The 19,068-nt window shown below is 45.7% G+C and overlaps 1 long non-coding RNA gene across 1 annotated transcript in view; it reads right to left on the reverse strand.

The window, feature by feature from the left end:
* Nucleotides 1-19,068, reverse strand: part of LOC140387416 (uncharacterized) — a 37,627-nt gene that overhangs the window by 3,288 nt on the left and 15,271 nt on the right. Inside the window, exon 2 of the long non-coding RNA XR_011933858.1 lies at nt 422-474. This is a non-coding gene — a long non-coding RNA (uncharacterized lncRNA). The remainder of the gene's footprint in view (nt 1-421; nt 475-19,068) is intronic.

The raw sequence follows: 19,068 nt of genomic DNA on the forward strand, positions 1-19,068 counted from the left end.
CTCAAATTCTGACCCCCCCCCCCCCCCCCCCCCCCCCCCCCCCCCCCCCCCCCCCCCCCCCCCCCCCCCCACACAGTCCCCAGGCTGGATGCCCATTCTGTAGAGAGAGAGAGAGCTGTACCCGGTCAGAGGAGTGGTGGTGCAACAAACGTCATTGGCACCCCCGGAATTAGGATGGAGAAGTAAAGCAGAATTATTTGCGTGGAAATATTTGGAAATATTCCAACTGCTCCTTCCCACTTCAATTCATGTCAATCGAACGTCAAGGAGCACTTTGGTGTGCCAAAATACTGAACAAATACAAAAATAAATTGTACGTACACACACACACACACACAAGTATCAGGTGGATTACTTTGAAAAGGGAAGAGAAGGAAGAATGCTAATGTTAAAGATCTAAAGTAGTTCATAGTAAACTTACTCAGAGAGAGATCGCCAGTCAAGATAGGTTTTTCTTCCAAATGCCACAATAATCTGAAAAAGATGAAAGTAAACAAGAATTAACAGAACTCGCATAAAGGCTTAACTCTATTCTGCCGGAGAACCTGGGGGAAGAAACGACGGTGGGAGTTCTGGGAACAAAATTAAACCCAAAAATACAAAGCTTTTTTACTTAAACATTTGCGGATTTTCAGCAGATTCTAAGCTTCAAGGCCATGGCTTTGGTTTGAACAAGCTCAGTGTATCATAGGAGGAACATTTACACCATGTAGGAGTGCAGCCAAACCCCAGTCTCTATCCAAGTGCAGCTGGCAGTGGGAGTGCAGGTAACCAGACAGCGATGCAGAAGAAAACGCGGGTCTACAATTGTACCTTTGAGAGCAGGGAAAATTCTACTAATGCAACAGGACACCCAATCCCACATTTTGATCTCTGCAACAAAAAACAGAGTTCAATCCCCTTAATGGGGACTTCCGTCAGCGGCCATGGAGTGAGTTGTAAATGTGGCAGCTCCCGCTCGAGGCGGTTTTTGGTCTTCTATCTCATTTGCCGGGCAGATGTTTTGAAGGAAAAGGGCACAGGGGTGGTGGACGAAGACTATACTCCAGTAACTGTCTTTGTAATCCGGAAAGTGGGAGGCAAAATGTAAAGATAGCTTACAAATAAATGGTCGTCAAGGTTTCAAATTACTTTTAGTGTTAGGGCGCAGTTGCATTGCAGTTCTGGTGTCACCGTGAAGAGCAGCAGTTTGGCTCAAGTATAAAAATCTCATCTCAAGATTAATGAATTGCAGTGTCACATCCCACTTCAAGACTTGCGCACATTGTTATCTGACAAGAATTTGTAATTACACTGACTTGCTCCTTCAGCACCATATCAAGAGTTGACCAAAAAAAATTCCACATTTTCCCCCCACTGCACGGTGGCGCAGTGGTTAGCACCGCTGCCTCGTGGCACTGAGGACCCGGATTCGATCCCGGCCTTGGGTCACCGTCCATGTGGAGTTTGCACATTCGCCCCGCGTCTGCGTGGGTCTCACTCTCAATGCAAAAGATTTCCAAGTTAGGTGGATTGGCCACACTAAATTGCTCCTTAATGGGGTCTTCTGGTAGCGGCCATGGAGTGAGTGCTTGCACATTTGGCAGCTCCTGCTCAAAGTGTTTTTTTCGGTCCTTTTTTCCCGGTTGCCGGGCGGATGTTTTGAAGGAAAAAGGTGGTGGCGGAAGACTATACTTCACCGGTGATTGGATTCGTGGACCAGAGGTGGGTTTAGAAGAAAAGAATTGCAAGAGTAAGAAACTCTTCGTGCGACACAGGGAAAGATGGCGGAGAGCAAGGGGTCGGCCCTACCAACCAAATGGTCGATGGAGCAGTTGTGGAATTTCTGAACAGAAAGTTCAGTCAGCAGAGGAGGGAAGCTCAGGAGGACCTGGCGAAGGTAGTAGACCCACAGAGTGGGGATCGAGAGTGTGGAGCTGAAGGCTGGAGACCCAGCACCAGGTGATCCAGAAGGTGGAGGAGGCAGAGGGGGAGCACGAGGAGCCGCTTACCTCGAGAATTGGATGATGCGGGAGACCCAGAAGCAGCTTAAGGAGAAGGTGGAGTATTTGAAGAACCACTCTCAAAGGCAAAATTTGAGAATTGTGGGGATGCCAGAGGACATTGAGGGGGCTTAAGTAGGGTGCCATGCCAGGGCACAGGACGGAGAGGTAGATCTCCACCCTAACAGGATCCACCTTCGGGCGATCAACGAGGCGAAGGCTACAACATCTGCCTCCGCGCCCGTATTTGGCCACCCGAGGGCCCGTGCCCAGGTTCCAAGGGCCGAGGGCCCGGGACCAGCTAAATCACTGGACAAGTTGCTTTTTTGGGTTGATTGAGGGCTAAAATGTGGCTGGGACAATAGGGAGAATTCCCTGGCTCCTCATAGAAGTGGCATCTGGGGATTTTCTACAGCCATCCGTGGGGTGGGGGGGGGTGGCAGACAGGACACTTTATCCTCTCATCCAAAAGACGGCACCTCAGACGACGCAACACTGAAGTGTCAGTCTGGATTACATGCTCAATCTCTGGATGGGGATTTGACCCTGCCATCTTCCAATCACAGCTGAGTACACTTTCACTGAAACAAGGAAACAGGAAGTTAGAAAAGGATGGTGCAGTAGGCAAAGCATAGCTTTCTAAATCTGCGAGTGATTTTATCGAGAAAAGTAACAACGCAAGGCAGAATAGCAAATCATTAAATGCCATCTACCAGAACCTTACAATTACTGTAAATGTGTTACTCAGTCGCGATTGTCAATTGGTAGCTGGGCGTTGGACCAGTAAACAAAGATCTCACAACAGAAGCAATTCAAGGATAAAGTTCACCTGCTGCAAGTTTGTAAATTGCTCAGTTACAAAGCCAATGTGCTGATTGGATGGGGCAAGCTTGGCGTACATCTTCTTGCTTGTTTCAAAAATCACCTCATGATTCCCACCAGAGATGTACTAAATCTAAGCTGGCAAGAGCAGGCATTATACCTGAACTCGCCCTTCCACCGTCATGATCATGGTGACTTTGCACAAGAGAGATGAATTGCAACAATTAGAGTGCTATAAAACTTAATGACGTTTTCTCATTAGATCATCCTTCGCTGCACTGGTCATGATTAATGGCCAAATTTGACAAAAAAGCAGCATGACCGAGAGGAGGGGGTGGCAGACAGGGAGTGCGGGAGAGGAGAGTGGGGGGGGGGGGACAGGCAGGGAGTGCGCGAGAGGAAAGAGGGGGGGGGGGGAAGAGAGAAGAGGCGGGTAGTGCACGAGAGATGGGGGGGGGGCGACAGACGGGGATTTGCAAAAGGAGGAGGGGTCGAGTGCGCGAGAGAGAGGGGCTGGCAGGCGGGGAGTGCAGGTGAGGAGAGGGGAGGGTGACAGGTGGGAGGGGTGACAAGCGGGGAACGCAGGGGAAGGGGGTGAGACACGCGGGGAGAAGAAACCATTGCAAATTTTAGACCCTTGTTCAAAAGACATGGTAGAAAGATAAAACTGGCAATTACAGATCAGTCATTTAATGCCGGTAGTGGGGGACCTTGAAAGACAATAATCAAGGAAAGAATTAACAGCTGTATGGAAAAGTAATGGATTAAAGAGGAATCTATCTCAAATTTGTTAAGGAAAAATAGTGATTGATTAACTTGAATGATTTTTTTAAAAAAGAGACAACAGGAGTGGGTGGATTAGCGCAGTACAGTAAATGGACTTTCAAAAGGTGTTCACAAAAGTCCCATGATCAACTCGTCAGCAAAATTGGAGCTCATGCAATAAAAGGGGCAGTGACAAAGTGGATACAAAACTGGATAAGGGATTAAAAATCAAAAGGTTGCACTAAATGGCAGTTCTCTGGATTGGAGGAAAGTCTACAGTGCTGTTCTCCAGGAGTCAGAGGAGGAACAGATATCTGTTAATGACTTGGTCTTGGGGGTGTACAGTTAAATCTCAAAATTTGAAGACACGAGCAAAATTAAAGTAGAAAATAGTGTGGTAAACAGTAATACGTTTCAAGGGTACTGTGTACAATGGACAGACGGAATTCAATTCAGGAAACTATGGGTGAAAACATTGAGGGAAGAATGAATGAGGAACAATCATAGCTATATAGTTCCATTTTAAAGGGGGTGTAAAAACAATGAGACCTGGGGGCACTTGTGCACAGATCTTTGACAAAGCAGCTTATAAAGCATATCCGGGACTTTACAAATGTAGCCATAGAGTACAAAAGCCAGGAAATTATCTTCTCATATTAAACACTCATTCGATCCCAACTGGACTTATGCCCAATTATGGACAATATGGAAAGAGTAGAGAGAGGGTGTACTAGAATAGTTGTGTAGATGAGGGTTAACTGGAGTGGTTGTGTGTGCTCCTCTTAGAGCCGAGAAGGTAAAGAAGAGACTCAATAGGGGCGTTTAAGAATCATGAAACACTTCAATGCAGAAAGCAAAGAGAAACCGTCCACAATGACTGAAAGGCCAAGGGAATGGATTCAAAAGGTGACTGGCAAAGGAAGATGACACGAGGAAAACATTTTTCCGGGGCGAGTGGTTGGTGGAGCACTGCCTGGGGGCTGGTTCAAACAAATTTCATTCAAATTTGAAAAGAGACTTGCGCCAATACTTGGAAGTGGAAAAATTGCAGGCATGTAGGGTAAAGAGTGGGAATGGGACTAACTGGAATGCTCAGAGTGCTGGTGGAGACTGAAAATGGGCTGAATTACCTCTTGCTGTGCTATACTTTTTCTATGAAAATGAAATGAAAAATCGCTTATTGTCACAAGTAGGCTTCAAAAGAAGTTACAGTGAAAAGCCCCTAGTCACCACATTCCGGCACCTGTTCGGGGAGGCTGGTACAGGAATTGAATCCATGCTGCTGGCCTGCCTTAAAAGCCATCTATTTAGCCCACTGTGTCAAACCAGCCGCTGGACTCCAGGACAATCTACATTAAATTTTGTCAATTTGTATCTTGTTGCAAAAGTTAAAAACCTCACCCCCACCTAAATGTTCTCCAGCAGCACGTCCCTTTTCCTGACGCTGCATTCCTGCTTATCTCCTGCTCCTTAACTGATGAATTAACTTTTGTCTACATGTCTCTGCTATATTAAAAAGTCCTTCACCGCCTAGCATTTCTTGGGCCTCATATCTTATGACGATCCCCGTCCGGACCCCAACAGCGGGTAAGATACTGGACAGAAACCCCAAATATTTTATTTTAATTTTGTAAGACTGTGAGGAAAGAATACCTCACTCCGGGAGTGATAAAGAAAAATAACTTACAATTACCACCTAAATAATACTCATCAGTACAGTAACACAATAACCCTTAACTGCTATCTTTATTCCCACTCAAACAATAAAACCATGTCAGCTCTCAGTCCACTTTCAAATACAGCCAGCATTCAGGAATACCGATGTAAAAACATGCATAGAAAATAGAAGCAGGAGGAGGCCATTCGCCCCTTCAAGCCTGCCCAGGCATTCATTATCATGGCTGTTCATCAAATTCAATGCCCTGATCCTGCCTCCTCCCCCATATCCCTTTTGCCCTAAGAGCTATATAACAACAACAGCAATCTTTATTAGTGTCACAAGTAGGCTTACATCAACACTGCAATGACATTACTGTGAAAAGTCCCTCGTCTCCACATTCCGGTGCCTGTTCGGGTACACAGAGGAAGAATTCAGAATGCTCAAAACAGCACGTCTTTCAGGGCTTGTGGGAGGAAACCCACGCAGACACAGGGAGAACATGCAAACTCCCCACAGAGTGGCCCAAGCTGGGAATCGAACCTGGGACCCTGGTGCCTTGAAGCAACTGTGCTAACCACTGTGCTATGCTGCCCACTCCTTGAAATTTCACAACGTTTCGGCCTCAACTACTTTCTGTGGTAGTGAATTCCACAGATTCACCACTCTCAGGGTAAAGGAATTTCTCCTCGCCTCAGTCCCGAAAGGTTAACCCCTTATCTTCAATTTATTTTTTAAATTTAGAGTACCCAATTAATGTTTTCCAATTAAGGGGCAATTTAGTGTGGCCAATCCACCTAGCCTGCACATCTTTTGGGTTGTGGGGGCGAAACACACGCAAACACGGGGAGAATGTGCAAACTCCACACGGATAGTGTCCCAGGGCCGGGATCGAACCTGGGACCTCGGCTCCGTGAGGCTGCAGTGCTAACCACTGCACCAGTGCGCTGCATATTGGGCACATTTTTTCTGAACCGACCCGGTCTAATCCTGTTAGAATTTTATAAGTTATGAAATCTCCTCGCACTCCTCTAAAGTTCAATGAACATAATCCTAACCAATTTAGCCTCATAGGAGACCTGCCATCCCAGCGACTGTACAGGGATGTCTGCATACTCCACTTTGAGGCTGCTGTCAGGGGATTCAGATCCAGCTATCAGAATCATGCAGAAACGCCGGCTGTATTTCTTCCAAAGCTGCTTCCAGCCACACAATTCTAAACTGCTTGGAAAGAAACTGCGAATTTGTCTTCAGACATGTCTTTTAACTGAACTGCAGTAAGAGCGGATGCTGGACTTCAGCTCACGTCCCAATCTAAAACTCAACTCAAACTGCTTTTCTGAAAAATGCCTGATACCTTAGCACCTCCCATTAATTACATCATCTTACCAAGCTGAAACACGATGTATGCAATTAACCTCACAGGGAACCCCCTTAATTCAATCAAAACTCCCATCAGCCCAATCCCTAGACAATGCCATAAAAGGACCTGTGGCACCCCAAGCCATGCACACCGGGATCCGCCGCGCACACGCGGGCGCATATGTATGCACACACACAAACCCAGGCTTTCAACCCTTACTGCACCAAGCACACTCAAATTCATTTTTTCCTTCTCCAGTGTCCATCTTTTCCCATGAATGAGGATTAGGCCACTTGGCCCCTCAAGTTAGTTCCACCATTAAATAGGATCACGGCTGATCTGATTGTAACCTCACCTCCACATTCCCATCTACCCCCAATAGCCTTCCACCCCATTGCCCATCAAGGATCGAACTACCTTTGCCTTAAAAATATTCAAAGACACTGCTTCCACCGCCTTTTGGAGGAAGAACGTTCCAAAGACTCACGACCCTCATTCTCCTCATCTCTGGCTTAAGCAACCTGCCTCCATGCAAAGCATTCCAAAACCTCTCCCCAGGGAGGCACGCGATACGGAAAATTAATCGCGTTAGTAAATTTCAATTCAACAACTCAAGTTTCATTTGGATTTGGGGCCGCGACATTGACCTGAATGATAAAGCTGATAAAACAAGAGAGTGATGCTCCCTTGGCGGCATCGCGCAATCCCAATTATACAATTCTACAGCTGACCAAACTACTCATTGGAAATTCCCTCAATAGAATTTTTTTAAAAACCTCGAGCAGCAATTCTTCTGGTTCTTCAACTTTTCCCAATCAAGCCGGTTACAACAGCCTGCAATTACATAACTCGTTTAAAGAAATTAGAAGCGGAAATTGAAAGCTTGGTTGACAGAAGGATCGTCTTTCTCCAACTTTGACAGGAAAGTGGACAAGCAGAGGTATTCAAGGAAGGAGATCACGATGGTCCAAAGTCCTGGCAACCATGAATCAAAGTCCTGACACCAATGACAAGACGAAAGGCTTCATACAACAAAGTCAGAGTATGCATACCGGATAATAGTTTTAGGGAGGCCGCAGATATAGCTTGGGACAAAGGGCAATGGAAATAACAATGCACTCTTTCATCATGGGAGGCGGGCATCACCGTCAAGACCGGCATTTCTTTACTCATCCCTAACTGCCCATTTCAGAGAGCAGTTAGGAGTCAGCCACATTGCTGTGGGTCTGCAGGCCAGGTCCCCAGAACATTCGACCAAGCCTCTCTGGATTACTAAATCCAGTGGCATCACCACGAGGCCACCATCTCCCTTTACAGTCAGAGTTTGAAGATTGAGAACTCAAAAGGTAAGAAGTTCAAATGTATTGGGGGAAAAACAGGGGAGACAATCTAGCTCACGAGAGGATTGGAAATCAATATGGGGCTGAAAGCTGCCATACAGGAGGGAAAGTCCAAAGACAATTTAGAGCTATAGAATTATTTATACCACACTAATATTGCTTTGAAGGTTATGCAATATCATCCCACACCACCTGTCTGTGGAACCGCACCACCCCCCAAGTTCATCGCGCAAATGGATTCCACAAGGGGCAACAGACAAACCAGAGACACGCTCACAAGAAAGATACAATACTCGATATATCAGCAGCGGGGCGAGAGGACAGCGCATGCCTTCAATAGGTTCATCACTGCTCCCTTGTTTACCTTCAGTGACAACACCATGCAACGAGTGCAATATAGGTTTACAAAATGGACACAGAATTCGCAAATCAAATTTAAGATGAGTAAGTAAAAAGATCTTGCTTTCTAAAACACCCACCACCCTTCATCCAAAATTGTAATTATGGCTGCTGTAGACAATGGGAACATCTCACTGGAGGTTTGGAAGAGGAGCTTTCTCTCCAAGATACTGTCATCGTTAGCAAAGGAAAAATAGTTTTGCGTCTTACTTGGTGCGTAGCTGGCTCCCTTCAAACTTATAGCAGGACAGCTTCCTTTACCTGGAGTAGGGAAGGGCCCTATCTGAAACGAGCTTGAATAGTCTCAATTCAGGCAACACAGAACAACTGATTACCATTTCTCGGAGTGAAACTGCCAGAGGTGGTGCGTGAAATTAAAATGGAACATTGACACAGTAGGGCAGGGTTTTTCAAACTGCTGGTCACGACCCACTGGTGGCTCATGGGGGGGGGGGGGGGGGGGGGGAAAATCGGTCACGGCGTTCCTGATCACAGGAGAAGCGGCCAATGGCCGGGGGCAGGTTTTAAAATAGAGAATGATGCAGTCTACGGCCAGACGAGGCGGCAGAGAGCAGGTCAAGCACCCGAAACATACACTGCCGTCACGTGCCCTCTACCCCCTCGCTTTTGGGGTGGAACCAGGAGTAGAGATTCCTCCAATTCCCAGCCTTGCACGCAAGCAAGGCAACAGGACTGCGAAGAACTGAAGATGGATCATTTTAGACAAAGAAAAAACTTGAAATCGGGAACAAAGCAGTATGAAGATGATTTCTTGAGGTATGGCTTTGGTAATTGTGCCAATGAAAAGTCCAAGCGTGTTATATGCAGGGAAGTCCTGGTGAGCAAGTGTTTAAAACCCTCAAAACTTCAACGGCATTTGAAGACATGGCGAGTGAGAGGACAAGGCTCTTGATTTTTTTCAAAGGATGCAGCAAGAACTTACAGCTGATGTTCTAAGCAGAAATGTAACATTGAATGACAAAGCAAGTGAGATTGTGAGGACCAAACAGGCTCACCTGTCGCATTAAAGGCAAGCGAAAATAGTGTGTTGCGAAGATCAGGCAGCTGATAAAAGTGGGAACAGAGCGGCACGTTGGCACAGTGGTTTGCACTGCTGCCTCAGTGCCGAGGACCCGGGTTCGATCCCGGCCCCGGGTCACTGTCCGTGTGGAGTTCACACATTCTCCCCATGTCTGCGTGGGTCTCACCCCCACAACCCAAAGATGTGTAGGTTAGGTGGATTGGCCACACTAAATTGCCCCTCATTTGGGTAAAACATTAAGTGCGCGCCGGGGAAAGAAAGGTTTTGAAAAACACTGCAGTAGGGGACATGCTCCGGGCATTGAGACACAGGCATGTTAAGCAACAAAGCCTTTTAATCTTCACCTGCCTGTGCTATAACCTGCCCTGGCTGTGATAAACAGACTTCCAAAAACAAATAGTTTTGCCAGTTAACAAAAGATCCACCCCTGCCTTTGCCCTCATTTCAACTGAAGAAATATTAAGGTAGACTTTCACAATGATGAAGTCTACTTCAAAGATATCCAAGCGATGAGGTGCATCGAAGATTTGAATCTCAGAACAAGTGATAGGGGCCATTCAGCCCATCCAATATAACCTCTGCATACGTTAGGAACACGTAACCAAAATAAAAGCCACTTGCTGCTGTTTCTTTGTGGTCAAAGTCACAGGGCATTGCTTGCGAAATGTTATATTATATAAAATTTAAACTGATGCAATGGGAGTGATGAAAATCACTTCCATGAGATTGATTACAGGTTATGAGGTGCTGAACACAAACGGGTTTCTTAATTTCTAGAATTGTGCAATTGTTGGCACATGCTCAGAGTTGTTTCAACATTTTATCAAATACAAATGGTCAGGAATCACTGTACCTTCACTATTCCTTTTAATGAACGTTAAAGCATAAAAATATAAAAATAGTAAAGAAAAGTCCAACGTTGAGGAAATGCCATTAATCCACTCTCTCAAACAGCTTCTTCCCCACTGTCACCAGACTCCTAAACGACCCTCTTATGGACTGACACTACACTCTGTATGCTTCATCCGATGCCGGTGCTTATGTAGTTACATTGTATATCTTGTGTTGCCCTATTATGTATTTTCTTTTATTCCCTTTTCTTTCCATGTACTTAATGATCTGTTGAGCTGCTCGCAGAAAAATACTTTTCACTGTACCTCGGTACACGTGACAATAAACCAATCCAATCCAATCAACAATATGTGTACACCCTCTGGAAGTATATCAATAATGAAGCTAAAAATGCTTACTTGCTCAGAGTAAATTTGCTATTCTTCAATTTCTAAAAAACATAGGGCAATGCGGCCCTAACAGGTCGATATGTCAGGTCCAACATAGTCAGATTCAAAATTAAGCTTGTTCTGCTCCAAATGATGTTCTTCTGTTGCAAAACAACGTCCACTACATCATCAGTGTGCCACTGCCCAAATAGGCTCAATGCCTGGTCCAATTGGTCTTGAATTTTCCTCTCCCTCTGCCAATTCCAATGTCTCTCTTGAATACAGAGCAACAGGATGGGAAAAACAGAAGATGCTGAAAAGGTCTCAGCAGGTCTGGCAGCGCCTGTGGAGAGAGAAACAGGATAAACGCCGTGACTCTGAAGGGTCGCGCTGACTCTCCACAGATGTTGCCAGACCTGCTGAGTTTTTCCGGCATCTTCTGTTTTTATTTCAGACTTTCAAAATCTGCGGTATTTTGCTTTCAGTTTAGAATAATAGGGAGTACCCGCCACCATCATATTCAAAGAATCCCTACAGCATAGAAGGAGGCCATTCGGCCCATCAGGTCAGCATTGACTCTTTGAATGAGCACGCTACCTATATCCACCCCGCCCTATCCCCAGAACCTAACCTGCTCATCCATGGACACTGAGGGGCAATTTATCGTGGCCAATCCACCTAACCAGCACATCTTTGGACTGTGAGGAGGAAACCCACGCAGACATGACGAGAATGTGCAAACTCCCCACACATCCAAGGCCAGCATTGAACCCGGGTCTCTGGCACTGTGAAGCAGCAGTGCTAACCACCATGCCACCGTACCGCCCTTTCCCATTCAAGTGGGAATTCACTGCCATGTGAGCCTCAACAGAGAAGGGGTAACAAGTCGATTTCAATCATTTACCAATTAGATGAAGAGGAGGAAATGCATTTTTCTAGGACAGGAAAACTATTTATTAAATACTTTGTTCACAGGAAGGTTATGGTTGACATCACAAAACAGCAAAACATTAACTGGCGCTTGGTTGTCAAGTAAAAATGATCCATCCATAAAGTCTCTCACCGATACATTAGAGTTCTAAACCGAGTTACCTTCCAGGACACAAGCTACGGAGAAGCTATGCATGAATCTGGAAAATGGAACATCAGAAGCCATGGGTGGTGAACAACCTACAAGTCTCGACAATGCAATCCATGATGCTCAGTCAACTGAGCTTAAGAGTTCCACTTTTTAATTTCTTACTTGTAATTTGTCTAGCGTGATCTTCATGGACCGTGAGGTTTACAACCGTTTGCTTTCAGTGTGGTCGTTTCAAGATCAAAGAAACCTACATCGAAAATCAAGATCTGATAGTATCAGTAGCTTGGGGAATATATGCAAATTCACCAGCTCATGTATTTAAAAACTTTATGCGAGGCCCAAAATGTCCTGTGAAATGACCCACAAAGATGTTAATCTCAGAAACATGGTTGTCAAGCACAGGCCAGGCCCAACATCACCAACGTAACTTGGCAATGAAAACGGGAAATCACAGGCCAAAGTTGGACGTCCTTTACGAAGCACATTTCCCTGTCTCAACAGGTTTGCCCGAGAGCGAAGAAAGACAACAGGAGGAGGGAAAACCATCCCTCCGAGCCAGAGGTCAGCAATCTTAATAACAAGAGGAGCCATTTGCTAAATATTTAGTTAAAAACCCAATATTTTAAGAGCCAAAATGTTGTTCCTCAGATGCCAATAAATGTGAGAGACAAGCCAGAGACACATTTTAACAACAGTGTTAAGGTTTTTGCAAAACAAAATGGTAAGGGAATGATTGTATTTCTGAGAAATACTATGTCAATAAGAGCTTTAACAAAACAAACCATTTCACTAGCTTAAAAACACATTTCATTGATCAAGATTGGAAGATGCAAGAGTCCACAAAGGATGCAGATTCCCGCCCTAAGCTAATCAAACATTAGATCACAGTATCCTACTTTAAATAATAAACTAGAACAATAAATAGTACATGGAAATATAATAGAGTCAAAAAAACCTATAAAAGAAATCTCAAACTCCCTTCAAAACATGCAGAATTTTAATTAATGTAGTATATAGTACAAAGTACAGTGCAAAATAATTTATAAAGGAGAACTGGCTTAACATCAAATTCTCATGTTATTATGTGGATGCACTGTCTAAGAGATTTGGTGTAAAAAAAAATTATAGTCCCCTTGAACTGTAAATGAGCTCCCACTGAAACTTTCCCACAGTGTAAGATTAACTTGATATGTTCCATCTCATACCCATCGACCAGCTGGATCAGCTTGGTGAGAGTCTAGTCAACTGTGTAACCTTAAACCATTGACAATAAAAGGAATTTACAGAGCTTACCCTTCAACCAAGAAAGGGCTCACACAAAGAAGACAAAGTTTCATTTTCCTTAATCTGCACTTTTTATGGGTCCAAGCTGAAACCCAGTTGGTCAATGCTGAAGTTACAGCACAGCCTGAAATTAACACGGCTCAAGATTCTGCGCAGTTGCACTTCAACATTGTAACATGCATCGTATCCAAACCAGCCATATAGACATATTATACAAGGGTATAGGTACATAAATTTAACAAGTAACGAGATAGTTGAACCGTCCAGATATGAGCGATGAATGAAATCCACATGAAGGTATCAGCTTGGATTTCGGGAAAGTGATAACAAATGTTTTCATTAGAACGACGGAGGTTGAGGGGCGACCTGATAGAAGTCTACAAGGTTATAAGAGACATGGGTAGAGTGGATGGGCAGGCACTCTTTCCCAGGGTGGAAGGGTCAGTCACTAGTCTAGTCATTCATCCGATGCCGATGCTTATGTAGTAACATTGTATACCTTGTGTTGCCCTATTATGTATTTTCTTTTATTCCCTTTTCTTTCCATGTACTTAATGATCTGTTGAGCTGCTCGCAGAAAAATACTTTTCACTGTACCTCGGTACACGTGATAATAAACAAATCCAATCCAATCCGATCCAAGGGGCGTAGGTTTAAGGTCCGTGGGGCAAAGATTAGAGATGTGCGAGGCGTTGTTTTTGGTTTTTTTACACACGTTGCCAGGGGAGGTAGTGGAAGCAGACACATTAACACATTAACAGAGCTCAAAAGGCATCTCGACAAATACATGGATAGGATGGGCATAGAGGCACTAGGAGGTGCTGAGGGTTTTGGCCACAGGTAATATCATGACCGGTACAGGCTTGGGAGGGCCGAAGGGCCTGTTCCTGTGCTGTATTGTTCTTTGTCAGGGCAGTAAGAGCTCCAGTCTGTCTACAACACTTGCACCTAATCTAAGGTGACATTCCAATGAAATACTGAGGAAAGGCTGCTCCGTCAAAGAATACAGCACAGGAACAGGCCCTTCTGCCCCCCTACCATGCGCCGGCCATGGTACTTGCCTAAACTAAAACCGTATGCACTTACGGAGTCCGTAACCTTCCATTCCCACCCTATTCATATAGTCGTTCAGATGCCCCTTAAATGCTGCTATCGTACCTGCTCCCACCATCTCCCCAGGCAGCACATTGCATATATTTACCGCCCTGTGTAAAAAAACTTGCCTTGCACATCTGTTCTCAACTTTTCCCCACGCATTTTAAACTTATGTCCACCAGTACACGACTCTCCTACACAAGGAAAGAGCATCTGATTATCCACTCTGTCCATGCCACTCATAATCTTGTAGACCTCTATCAGGTCGCCTCTCAATCCCGTCGTTCCAGTGAGAACAGACCAAGTTTATGTAACCTCTCCTCATAGTTAATGCCTTCCTACCAGGCAACATCCTAGTAAACCACTTCTGTACCCTCTCCAAAGCATCCACATCCTTCTGGTAGTGTGGGACCAGAATTGTACACAATATTCCAAATGAGGCCTAAGGTCCTGTACAGCTACAACATGACTTACCAATTTTTATATTCAATGCTCCTACCGATGAAGGCCGGCATGCCGCATGCCTTCTTGGCCACCTTCTCCATATGCGTTGCCACTTTCAGTGATGGGTGGACATGCACGCCCAGGTCTCTCTGCCTGTCAATACTCGCAAGAGTTCTACTATTTATTGTGCAATTCCTATTGGACCTTCCAAACTGTCAAGAGATGTTATCCTTCAGATGAAAATGCAAGGTAGACCACATAAATTCTAATAGTCCAAATGGAATAAAAATATATCATGGGTTACAAGAAGAGAAAGGGGTTCACCCAGTGTCTAGCCAACATTCCTCCCTCAAATAACAGTTTCCAAAACCAAGTAATTTATTACTCTCTGTTGGACCTTACTATGCACAACATGACTGCTTTGTTTGCTGACAAAACAACAGTCAATGCACTTCAGAAACAATTTGTTGGCTATAAAGTACTTTCGTATGAGGTAAGGCACTTCATAAATAAGCTTACTTTGCTTTATGAATTGTCACATCTTACTGGAATTTTGTACTTCTATTTTCTGCTACATTTACAGCAAATTATCTGGGGTAAGGAACATTGAACACAAAAACACATGCATGCCTGTCCTCAGCCTATGACAGAACTGAATCCTAATCATCAGTAAGATTCATTTCCTAGACCTGACAAAGCTTGTAATATTACAATTCACCCCCAAAATAATCCATTTACTTCCAATATATGTGCCGATCCACAGCCAGTGTCATGGTTGGACCTCATTTGGAAATGCCTTGTTCTGGTCGGCACAAATGGGAGAAGGTATAGAATTTCAGGACAGGGTTGAGCTAGATTAATACCCATCGCCATAGGCTGAGATAGGTGATCTTGCTACTCTTTTAAAAAGAAAAGGTGGAATCCAGGGGACTCTTAATGGAAATGTTTTACATGCTGAAGGAACTAGATTGTATACAAATGGACAAATTGTTTGAATAAGACTGGGTGGGGATGAAAGCACATGTCTACAAGTTACATAACTGAGTTAGATGTCAAGTCTTTCAGTTTCTCCTAGGGGTCAGTGACTACATAGGCTGCTGGCCTCATGCAGTGGGTGCCAGTTAGCTGCTAACATTGAAAAGGGAAATGGACAGAATTTATATCACAAAAGCAGGCTATTCAGTCTGGGCAGGTACCTATGCTCCATGGAGCCATTCCTGCATCCCACTTCTCCGAAACCGAGAGGCTTCCACTTAAATGCATCCATGCCATGACCTTCAACACCCAAAAGACGTGCTTGTTAGGTGAAATGTCCCTTGGTGTACTTGAACAGGCTCCATACTGTGGCGACTAGGGGATTTTCACAGGATCGTCATTGCAGTGTCAGTGTAAGCTTACTTGCGACACCGGTAAAAATGATTATAAAGTTGGAGGAGGAGCTGGCTATTGTCATTAACAAAAAGGTAGTTGGGTCGTCAGGTGACATCCTTCCGGCTCAGCGTCGTATCCTAGAACTTGTTTCTTTATCATCGCTGGGGTTCGGTGAGGAAGATCGTATAATTAGCCTCAGCTCATTATTCTTTTTATCTTTCGCTGGTGATTACATGGCTGCTGATGGGCGGGGAGTATGAGTGTTCACTGGCGAACTCGTTGAACCAGTATGTTACCATTTGCCACGCTCACAGCAAATAATGTCCATTTGCAGCCTTTGTTTAATAGACGATTCATTGCTCATGGTAATTTGGGCGCGTTGACTATCTTCGTATTTGTGCTGCCGAAGCGAGCACTGCGTTGACTATTTTCGAATGAACACTGCACCATATAACGCGTGACATATTATTCTGCTGCTAAGTTGAAGCTCTGTTTATATTCATCGGTTCCTTTAAGGTCACAAAATGTAATCACTGTAAGTGAACTCAGCTTGAAGTCAATTAGGGGCCAATTGATGGGGAAGTTTTTCTTTAGATTGGCTTTGAGTCCCTGGGTCCTTCCCCAAGGTCTGACTCTTTTCTGCAATGCAGGAACTTGTGTCGGCGTTGAGAAACACGTTCAGTGTCATTTGCGCTTCTCAAAACTTTTACATAAAATGAGAAACTTCAGTGAAATGCTGAGGAGCAAAGACCATCAAGGGTGAAAACAGCAGGGAGAGACACTGTATAAATGAAACGGCAATAAATTTATTTTTATGAGCTGGAGGAACATGGAGGGATTCAATAAGGGCCACATTTCAAGGTTTGGGCAAAGCGCGAGCTATGGAATACTTTCCAGATTGAAGTTGCAGGGAAGAGGAACAGTGGGCGGGATTCCCTCAGCCCAGGCCGGGCCGGAGAATCGCTGGGCCGGGCATGAATCGCACGCTGCCTCCCTGATGCCGGTCCGCCGATACTCCGGAGATTCCCGCCGGCGCCGTCAATGTGTGGTTTTACCCGGCGGGACCTCGGCGTGCATCCATCCGAGGTGGCCTGGAGGGGGGGGGGGGGTCCGACCCCAGGGTGGGGGGGGGGGCCTCCGCTGTGGGCCGGCCGGCCCTCTCGGGCTGGGGGCCTCTTTTGCTCCGCGCCGGCCCCTGTAACCCTACGCCATGTTGCGTCGGGGCCGGCGCGGAGAAGGGAAGGACTGCGCATGGGCGCCGGTCGCACTGCGCATGCACAGACTCGCGGCGCCCATCTGATGCTGGGATCGGCAGCTGGAGTGGCGTGGGTCACTCCAGTGCCATGCTGGCCCCCTGTAGGGGTCAGAATCACTGCTCCTAGGGGCATGTTGATGCCGTCGCGACGGCGTTTATGACGGCGTTTACGACGGCGTCAACACTTAAGACTCAGGATCAGAGAATCCCGCCAAGTTTGTTAGGTGGCATTTCACAAACCACAGGCATTTTCTCCAGCCATGCTAACCGGGCTTCACAGCAGGCAAGCTGTCCATCATGCTTGGAAAGAAAACATTACTGCAATCTGCGAGGGCACAGACATTTACACAGCATATCGGTAGCCTGCAAAAACCCCAAAAGGCTTCCCACGATGGACGCATCAGCAGCCTGTAAGGAATCTCTTTACCTCTTTTCCAATATACCCTTCGCAACTAAAGAACACACAAGAACTGTCTGGAGTAACAAGTGGTTGGCACAATTCCAAATCTGATCTCGACTTCAAAGGGAGTTGATTTCCATCGTCTGTCCTTTTGTATTCGATCATGGGATGTGGGCGTCGCAGGTTGCACCAGCATTTATTGCCCATCCCTAAATGCTCTTGAGGTGGGCAGTTAAGAGTCAACCGCATTGCTGTGGATTGGAGGTCACATGCAGGCCAGACCAGGTGAGGATGACAGATTTCCTACCCTGAAGGACATTAGTGGTCCAGGTGGGGTTTAAATGGATTTTTTTAAATTTTTATTGAATTCGAATTTCAGCATCTGCAGTGGCAGGATTTGAACCTGGATCCTCAGAGCATTATCATAGAATTTACAGTGCAGAAGGAGGCCATTCGGCCCATCGAGTCTGCACCGGCTCTTGGAACGAGCACCTTACCCAAGGTCAACACCTCCACCCTATCCCCATAACCCAGTAACCCCACCCAACACGAAGGGCAATTTTGGACACTAAGGGCAATTTATCACGGTCAATCCACCTAACCTGCACATCTTTGGATTGTGGGAGGAAACCGGAGCACCCGGAGGAAACCCACGCACACACGGGGAGGATGTGCAGACTCCGCATAGACAGTGACCCAAGCCGGAATCGAACCTGGGACCCTGGAGCTGTGAAGCAATTGTGCTATCCACAAGGCTACCGTGCTGCCCCCGGCAGGTCTGTGGGTCTCTGGTTAACTAGTCCAGTGACAATACCATTACGCCACCGCCTCCCCATTATATTTACCTGGGGCTCATGTACGGAACCTTCCACCTCTTTACCAGGAGGAGCTCCAGTGTTTGATGGAGAGGGCGGGGGAATTTTTACTGAATTTGTTCCTGCACCTTGGGAGGTCAACAACAACAGCAGATTTGTTGTGATATCCATGTCCCATTCCATTTTGCTGCAACTGGTTCAGGCAAAGAATGCCAGAAGAATTAGATTTCTTCAAAAGTAAACGGAGGTATTCCCTCCCTCGTTATTGCACTGCTTGTTTTAGAAAAAGATGGAAAGAGACCTGCTATAGCTTTCAAACAGTTAGTCAGACATAATACCACTAATTGGTCAAGTCTGACTTTGAGAAAGCGATCTAAAGTTTCAGGAGTCAGTAATTAGAAGGAAAACACTCGAGTTTTCCATTTATACACTATTAGCGGTTAGATAACTGAAGTTAAATGAGTAAATTGGCTGTGGAACAAGCATTAATCCCACCATCCAGGAACAAGGAAAGCTCAGGCTAATTAAATCTCTTGGCAACTGCCTCGGGTTTCAAAATCAGCTTCCTGGGGGCTCTCTCCTGCCCCCACCACACACAACACTTGCACTCACGCACCAGGCTCACATTAAAACACCAGGTGCTCCGAAACGCAGGAGTAGAGTTACTCCTCCAGAGCCTGTTCTGTTCGATGGCTGGCTGTGTTCCACACTGCTGGGGTTCCTCCGATCCTGG

This window comes from Scyliorhinus torazame, chromosome 12 (assembly GCF_047496885.1).
Source record: "Scyliorhinus torazame isolate Kashiwa2021f chromosome 12, sScyTor2.1, whole genome shotgun sequence".
Classification (NCBI taxonomy): domain Eukaryota; kingdom Metazoa; phylum Chordata; class Chondrichthyes; order Carcharhiniformes; family Scyliorhinidae; genus Scyliorhinus; species Scyliorhinus torazame.